Here is a 9742-nt window from a genome sequence, read left to right on the forward strand (position 1 = left end):
ATATAAACTCAATAAATATATATTTTTATGTTTACTGTGAAAATTGTCTCTTCTTAATGCTTGTCACTCTTTTATGTGTGTGCATAGTGGTTCCTCATTATGAATCAATTTACATTTCTTAAATGACTAATGGTGTTGAATATCTTTTCCTAAACTTACTTGCCTTCTATTTCTTCTTCCATGTGATATATCTTCATGATTTTTCCTATTAACTTCTTTGTTCCATTCTATGGGAAGCCAGTTTTCAGGCTGATTCACAGCAGCTTTGATATTATAGTGTTATATGATTTTAATCATTGACTATCCCCAAATAAGTTCCAAAGTGTCTAGATAATGCAGATGAAACCCTCAAAGAGCATTTGCCTTGCAGAAGTTCCTCATCATTTGAAACCAAGCTTCTCTTCATTTCTGTTATACACTCCATCCCACACAGACTTGGGAAATTGTTACCGACATCTTCTAGCCTCTGTTTACTATATCTTCAAACAATTGTAACTTAAATCATTTTTCTGAGCCTTGCAAAGATAAGTTTCCTTCAGAATTCTTTAAAATCATTCAATCTTTCCAGTTCTTTAAAAAGCATTTCATATTTCCTGTTCATAAAACTACAAACTAAAAGTAAGTTGCCAAATATGCTGATTAAATGAAGTGACAAATAAAGCAGACCATCTAAAATATATCTTAGTTATATCTCAGTATCATATTATTAGATACAGAGAAATTGCCTTTATTTCTGTCATGACTTGCACTAAAATAAATGACTGAAGTGTGCCTTATACTGCTTAAACAAACCACGTTTTTTTGCTAATGGAACATTAACTACTTTTTAGGTGACTTTGAATAAATCTGATGACCGAAAAAGAGATTCATTTGAAAGAAATTCAATTCATTCCTCGGCTCTACCACTTCTACTGGCATGGACAATCTTCTTTCATATTCTACCTTTATTTAGTCATGGCAATGCTGAGCATAGCACTTTGCCTGCAACAGGATATTTTAATTGGGAAAGCTGATACACTTAATAATATACCAAGGTTATTATTTAAGGGACAGACACACATCAAAATAAAAATGATATTCAAGTATGTTTCTAGTACAAAAATCATTCCCATGTTTGAGATTTTGCTCCATTTTGAGAATCAGAAAGACAATGCTGAAGAAGCAGTCTGCGATTTTCAAAGACAAAGAAAACCTGTGCCTTCAGCTACATCCTTGGGAATCAGTTCTCTGTGTGATTTTCTATCTGGGAAAATCATGCAAAGTGTACTGGGAAACCTTTAGCAAAAGCAAAATAGCACCTCAGCAGATATCTGAGGTGACCTGAAATTCTGAAACCAAATTTTCCTTTCTGTCTGGAGGCCTTTGTAGGATATTGTAGTCTACAAAAAAATGAATCCCATCATGGGTATGGTTTGGAAGTGGGGACAGTGATTTTCTTCCAGCTATGCATGTGATTTCTCACTATTTGAATTAACAACATAGTATATTTCAAAATAAGATGCATGTGAGGAAACAATATTCAGTCTGACATGAGATATTTATATCAATAAATTCTAAAAATATAAATAGTTGGGCAAATAACACTTTTCTCTTAGACTCATATCACTGTCCTCCAAAAATGAATATATCCAGTAGTTACTTGCAGGGAATTGTGTAAATTATGTTTTAAGTTAACTCTTATAAGAATAGAATATTATGACTTATACTGCTAGAATTTTTCATAAAACAAAATTATACTACATCTACAGTTTAACAATGTTTGCTCCAGAGCAGAGCATTCAAATTACTATATTTCCAATATAGAACCCCTAGAAATATGACTTAGTGATAAATACATTTTGTCCCCAGTTGGTGGTGATGTTTTGGGAGGTTTTAGAAGGTGTGACCATGCTGGAGGACTCACATCACTGGGGGTGGGCTTAGAGAGTTCTTAAGGCTTGCTGGATCTCAGTGGCTCTCTTGCTTCTGGAAGTGCTTGCTTGAAGATATGAGAGCTTAGCTTCTGCTCCTCCTCCAGCCACCTACTACCACCATGCCTCCCCACCATGATGGACTGTAATTGCCCTGGAAATATAGGCTCAAATAAACTCTTCCTTCTATATGTTGCTTTGGTCAGTGTTTCTAGCAGAGCAACAGAAAAGTAACTAGTACAATAGATAAACAAATCTTAGCTAAAATTCTCAGTGAATTTTTACATATGCACATATCCATGAAAATAGAACCTAGAACAAGATATAGAATATACTCATAAATACAGAAAGCTCTCTCATGAACCTTCTCTTAGCTAATAATCCCTGGAAGTAAGGGCAGTTCAAAATTTAATACTATAGGATAGATTGGACTGTTTTTAAATTTATATAAATGGAATCTCCATACAGTTTGACATGTTTTACATATTTGGCTTTCCTTCACACTTTATATCCACAGAATATTGGTTCTGGGATCCTGCTAAGGATACCAAATCTTCAGCTCCCCAAAGAGATAAATGTGTTAAAAATATACGTTCATTCTTGTAATTTTTTTTTTTGGCATTTTTCACAAAAGACAAGGTATGGAACCAAGGTAAGCATACATGAGTGGGAAAATGGAAAATAAATATATGATTGATGATAGATAGATGATAGATAGATAGGCAGATAAATAGATGATGATACATAGATAGAGATAGATTAGATGATTGATAGATAGATGATAGATAGATGATAGACAGATGATAGATAGATAGATGATAGATATAGATAGATGATAAATAGAATGTAAGATTCATCCTTGTTAATAAAGGTAGAAATTATATCATTTTTAACAACATGAATGAATCTGGGGAGTCATATACTAGGAGACATAAATCAAACACACAAATACTGTCACGAGAGCTCACATATATGGAATCTAACAAAGTTGAACTCATAGAATTGGAGAACAGAATGATTCTTATCTGAGTTTGGCAGAGGAGGAAATGGATAGTTTTTAAAAGGTTTCAGAGTTCCTGATGAATTTGTGATTGTTTAGGGCTCAAACTCAGGTCGTTGTGCATACTAGACAGTTTCTCTACCACTGAGCTACATGTGCATAAGTGTTGAGGTTTTGCTTTTACAACAAGGTTATTATAGTTAATATATATTTCAGTATAACAGAATACATTTCAAGTGTCATAAGGGAAAATGTCAGGTGAGCAAGATGATGAATTTGTTAGTTTCATTTAATCATTTTATATTAGGTACATCTAGCAAAACATCATGTTGTACCACATAAATATATGTAAATACTACTTGTTAATCAAAAATAATTTAAGTGATAGATTTTAAAACTTGAAGAAATCAGAACTCTGTAGCAAAGCTAAAAATAGTTGATAAAAATTCTGTGACAACAAAGCTAAATCTCACATAGGATGTTTTGCTTTCTCATCTAGGCTAATTATAAAAATCCAGAGCATGACATCTCTCAAAAACAATAATGTGGTAACAATAACTAAATTGGTTATATCTCAGAAGCTTTGTTAGAACACAACAAGAGTTATCTGTTTGACACAAGATTTCTTAAAAGGGAGTTGGAGGAGGGAGTAAGGAGACAGAGAGGTGACGGGGGGCGATGAAATTATGTAAACACCGTACTCAGATATGAAACCCCCAAAACCATAAATTTAAATTAAAAAAGTAAAACAAAAATACAAAAGTACAAAAGAAAAGATTTTTATAGGACCAATTCATTAGCATTTTGACATTTGTATGTGTTTCATAAATTTTCTTTGTTTTTTTTTTTTTAGACAAGCTCTCTCTGTAGCCTCAGCAGGCCTAGACCTCATCATGTAGGCAAGGTTGGCCTCAAGCCCACAGAGATCTATCTGCTTCTGCCTCCTGAGTGCTGACATTAAAGACATGTGCCACCATGGTAGGCCTTGTTTCATAATCTTTGTATAAGGTATTAAAATTTCATGAGGATTACTGATACCTTATATGAATATATATTACACAGTTGTCTAGAAAATCACACAACCATAAATACACATTCATCGATAACACTCTTAGAAGTTCATTAAGACTCACAATTTTGAAGTACATAAAGGCACACTTTTTTACATTTCTGAAAACAAGAGACAGAATTTCAGGGAAACCTGGGCCTTCAAAAATGAAAAAAAAATATCACTGTGCTCCAATATGAAGACTGAGATGGATACTGGCACATAAGTTCTGATAGCAATTAACTACAAATGCCGTCACCTTCACTCCACTAGAGTGTCTGAAACTTTCTGCAACATGAAACATTTGATGATAAGCCATAAGTGTTATTTTTTTGTCATCATTTATAGGAAGCTGGTAATATATTTTTACTTTAAAATTGGTCATTTGAGTCTAACTAAAGCAACTGAATAATGTTACCTGTTAAGGTGAATTTTGAGATTTCAGTTTGAAATTTAAGTTACCAAATAACTACATGCATCTATGTTTCCTTCATTTAATATAGAAGCAGCTAAAACCTTCATAGTAGGGTTTTAAAAGAAAGTAACTCCTCAGTGACAACAACTAGAGTAATAATAAAATTATTTTCCTGGTTTTGGAATACATAAAAAATTAAACTTATTAAACACTGATAAAATTTAGATGCTCATGAAATTGTGTAAATATTTATTTTTACATAAAGAATAAAATCTTGACTGAATACTTGATACTGGAGGACATAGAGTATCTTCAAAATTTTTCAGATATGACCAATATTTTTATTTATTATTTGTATTATGTGTGTGACTGTATTACCTACATGTATGTAAATATACTTGTGATGTGCAATGATTGTGGAGGCTAGAAAGCATCCAAAGCCCTGGAAGTGGAGTTACAGATGGTTGTTAGCTGCCATGTGGGCCTGGGAACCAAATTCAGGCCCTCTGCAAGAGCAGTCAGTGGTCTTAAACACTGAGCCATCTCTCTAGCTCCAATATTTTGATTTTATAAAAATCCATCAAAATACTGCTTCATATAAATACAGAGAATAAAACACAGGAAATATGTCATTTCAGAAATTGATGAAAAGTATGTCCTAATTACAAGACAAAATTAATTTAATAATTATTTCATAGATCTTAAGTCCCCAATAAAAACAGCAAATATTAATTTTATACTTACAAGGAAGATATTAAAACTTTATTTTCCATAATTAAACCATTGTGTGTATGAGAGCAAAAATTATCCATGTAAAATAACTCTATACTCAAAACACATAGCAGTCTCGATTATGAGTCTAGGTATTTCAGGCAGTTTTCTTTGCATAGCACAGTGCAGCATGTGCATACTACAGGTTCAGAATCTAGGTTACAGTTAATTCATGTGCTACAAGATGAGAAAGACTGCTAAAAACACCTTGGATGCATTATACATTTGATTTTAAATTAATTTTTGGTCACCGTGTTTAGAAACCTTTTACTGTTACCAGATATTTTACACTTATGTTCAGTTATTTAACCACATATGTGCTTACAAGCCACATCGAACAGTTAGGATTCAAACAACATGTATTTAAGTTTAAGGCTGTATGAAATAGGAATCATAATACCTGCTAATAAGAATTCAAGAGGATGTAACAGATTGGGAATTTTGTGTTGGTTCTAGTTAAAGGGCAGCACACACGAGTTCTTTCCTACTGTTTCTCTAAACTCAAAAGCAAGGAATAAAAGGAAGACATATGGAAAAGAAGTCATGAAAACATCACTAATGCCTGAGCCATGTTAAGTATCTTGAGCATAGGAGTGAACTCCTCCTCCCTGAAGCCTACATAATCTGGGTATAAGACATTAAAGAATCTTCTTAACCAAGAGCTAAGAAAATGAGTTTTTCTTTAGCTGCTTTTCAGGATTTCTTTTTATTTTTTTATGTGTATGTGCTTGCATGACTTGTTGTGCATGCAGTACCCTTCAGAAGTAAGAAGGGAACTTCAATTCCTCTAGAACTGGACTTGGAGATGTTTGTAGGCCATCATGGATGTGCTTGGAGTTGAAACTTCATCCTCAACAAAAGCAGTAAGTGCTCATAACAGCTGAACCATCTCTCCAGTCCCAAAGTATTCTTCCAAGTTTATAATGTTCTTATTTTGTTACTTCTGGTGATTGAATATAGAGCCTCACACATGCTTGGAAAATGCTCTACTATTTAGATACATCCCAATATTCTTTTTACTAATAAGACTTGTCACTTATTCCTTGAAACGTTCATATATATATATATATATATGTATGTATAAAATGTACTTTGATTATATGTATCCCCATCTACCTGTCTCTAACTTCTCCCCAGGACATCCTAACGCTAACCCTCTCAACTTCATGTCCTCTTCTTTTGTAATTAATAACCCTCTGAGTCCAATTATTTTTATTAAGCAGTTGGATTCACAAGAGTGCCTGTTCCATGGACAAAATACAGGAGAGTACAGTAATATTAGATTTACTTTGGACATTTCTATGGTTGTTGCTTGACAGATTTGTGATACTTGCTTCTGTATTTCTATCTACTCCTGTGTGTTTTCAAATTTTGCTAAAATCTGGGGTACAAAATACTGTTTAAAAGTAGCAGAGAAGAAGGTTACAATGCAGTAGTTCTTAAAAGAATGGTGCCAAAAGGAGCTAGAGGTCTGGCTCTCTGTATTCAGTACGCAATACTGAAAAAAAGAAATCTGGGGACTGGAGAGATGGCTCAGCATTCAAGAACATGTACTATTCTTCTAAAGGATCGCAGTTACTTTGGATGACTCACAACCTCCTCAAATTCCAGCATCTGGGGCTCCAACAACCTCTTCTGATCTCTACAGGTACTACTATCATGTGCACAAGCACAAACACAAACACACACACACACATACACATACATGTACACATACACACTCTCTCGCACACATACATATAATTAAATTAAAAATATTTTAAAATATGTATTTTGTTTGATAGCTTCATATCTACATTTAATGTGCCTCAATCAAATACACCATCCATTCCTTATTCTTCAGTTCCTCCTGAATCCTCCACATATGCTATACCTACCCCAAACTTTATGTTCACTTTTTATTAAACACACTAAGTCCAATTAGTGCTGCCAGTATGTACATGGGTATAGGACCATATACTGGAGCATGAGTACCTTCTCTAAGCCCACAGCCTATATTCATCTCCAGGTAGTTAAAAGTTTGTATATTGTTTCACAAATAGAATCTCAGCTTTTTCATTAGAAGAGACTTTTGTGTTTGCTTTTGTCTTTAGCTCAGATGACTTGAGATTGTTTACTTGTATTGTTTGCTATGTATTAAAATTATGCACAGTGGGCAGAGGATGTCTAGTTAATACAATAAAACATACAGATTGGAAATGGAAAAATAAATTGCAGATGTCAATTGTCTCCTTAGAAAATCTTGTCTTTGAAAAACGGAAGAAAATGTTCATATAATAAGTGAAACCAAATATTATGTTAAATGTAAGACAAACACACAAAATTTAATAGAATTCTTGTACATTAATTATGGACATACAGGAAGTGTTATTAAAAATATAACATGATTTCTCCATAGATTATTTTTTAAAAATTACTGATATATATAGTGTCTATATACTAAACCTATAAATCTGTATGAAATTAATTAAAAATACGTAAATTATGAAAAATACCATATTTATGTATGGAAGGCCTCAATAAATATATTACTTTCTTTCAAATTAATCTCTCGCTTTAATTGCATAGCTATAAAACTTCCAGATTTTTGTAGGAAAAGATAAACAGACATTACAACTTATATGAAAAATATAGGTACTAAAAATAACCAAATAATCTTTAAAGAGTGCAGTAATGTGCATAGAATCATTCTAATCAATATGAAGTCTTACCAAATAAATACCATTAAAGACAGATGGCATTGGCAGGATGATATTCAAAGACAATAAAGGGAGAATTCAGAATTAATTAAATGTTATATGTTTCTTCAAAAATTATTCATCTACTTATGTCTATGTCCACTTTAATTTGGTTATTTGTAACCTTTTTTAAGTTGAGTTGTAAAAGTCTTATGTGATCTATATTAACTAACACGTTCACAAATTCATTATTTGGAAATATTTTTCCCCACTATGTAGGTTGCCTTTCTACTATATTGACTGTTTCCTTTGATTATTCTTTAGGATTTATGTAGTTCAACCTGCTCAATATTGTTTTGTTTTGTTTTTGAGATAGTCTCATATGTCTAAAGCTGGCCTTGAGCTATCTATATAGTGGAGGATGGCCTTGAATTTCATCCACATCCTCCAACCTCTACCTCCAAAAGACTGGGATTACAGAAATGCACTACCACATTCAATTTCTGTACTCTGGGGCTCAAACTCTGGGTCTCATGCATGACAGATGAGCACTCTACTAACTGAGCTGTATTTTCCAGTCTGTTTTTTATATTTTTGTCTATGTTTTTGCTTACTCTTATTTTATTATTGATTTATTAATTTTTAATTTATTTGTGTGTGAATGTGTGTGTGTGTCTTTGTGTGTTTTGGGAGGAGGGGTGTATGGGCACATGGTGGAGGCCAGAGAATAAATCTGTGAAGTCAGTTCTCTCAGTTTTATGTGGATTGTGGGAATGGAATCAAACCTGAGTCATCATGTTTGGCCCGCTATCAACTTTCCCTGCTGAGCCATTTTGGCTGCCCTGCCTTTTGGTTTTGTAGACTGAAAATTATTGCTAAAATCATTTGTGTTCTAATGTTCTTCCTTTGTTTAACCAAAAGTTTTACAGTGTTCTAAGGTTATTTTTATTGAATGTTAGCAAATTTAATTTTGATCATATTTAGACCATCTCCTCTATCTGTACCACTTTTACTTCCCCCTGCCCAATATGATGTACTCTAACGTGTGTGTGTGTGTGTGCGCGTGTGTTTGTATGTATATATTAAGACCTACAGAGTTAAGTTTATGTCCTCAAATCACCATTGGTGTGGGGTCATCCACTGGAGCCTGATTAACCTACCAAGAGTAGTACTCTTTGTGTGTGTGTGTGTGTGTGTGTGTGTGTGTGTGTATGTGTGTGTGTGCCAACAATTGCTTTTATTATTAGAACATTTCATCTCTCAGGTTTAAAATGTAAAATTTAATAAAGCAGCTATTTGACACTATAATGCTTGCACACAGCACAGAGAGATGGAAAAAGTGTGAAACAATAATGCATGAAGTTCTGTAAGAAAAATACATATTTTGTGTCAATATTACAGTTAAAATTCAAGGTTGAAGGTGCATCCTTCAAATGATTTCGTAGTACTCATCAACAAAACATTAAACAGCTGGAATTAGTTTATTTTTCAAATTAAAAAATAAGAAAAAGATTTTGAAAACTTGTAGACAAGACAAACCAAAATGACTAATAAACATACCATCTGTTACCAACGCTAAGGCTATACTGAAATAAAACATTAATTAGAATAAAACATTGAGCATTATAACCCAGAAGTGTACATAACTTAGAGAATGTCAACAATGTTAGATTTCTTGGTGTTTCTTCAAGAGTCATGTGAATTTTGGAATTCAAAACCTTGACTAAGATATTCAGAATTCCCCAATCAAATCACCGTTTCAATGTCTAACTAGCAAAGTCATTTTTAATTATTTATTTAATATCCACATACTTATAAGAAGCATTTCATTACATCAACATTAACATATTCAATAACAATTTTCTGAGACAGGCTGCATCTCTTACAAAATTGGCTGTACATTTTTAGGTTTACAGTTGA

The sequence above is a fragment of the Nannospalax galili genome, unplaced genomic scaffold (genome assembly GCF_000622305.1).
Source record: "Nannospalax galili isolate Female #2095 unplaced genomic scaffold, S.galili_v1.0 scaffold1733, whole genome shotgun sequence".
NCBI lineage: Eukaryota > Metazoa > Chordata > Mammalia > Rodentia > Spalacidae > Nannospalax > Nannospalax galili.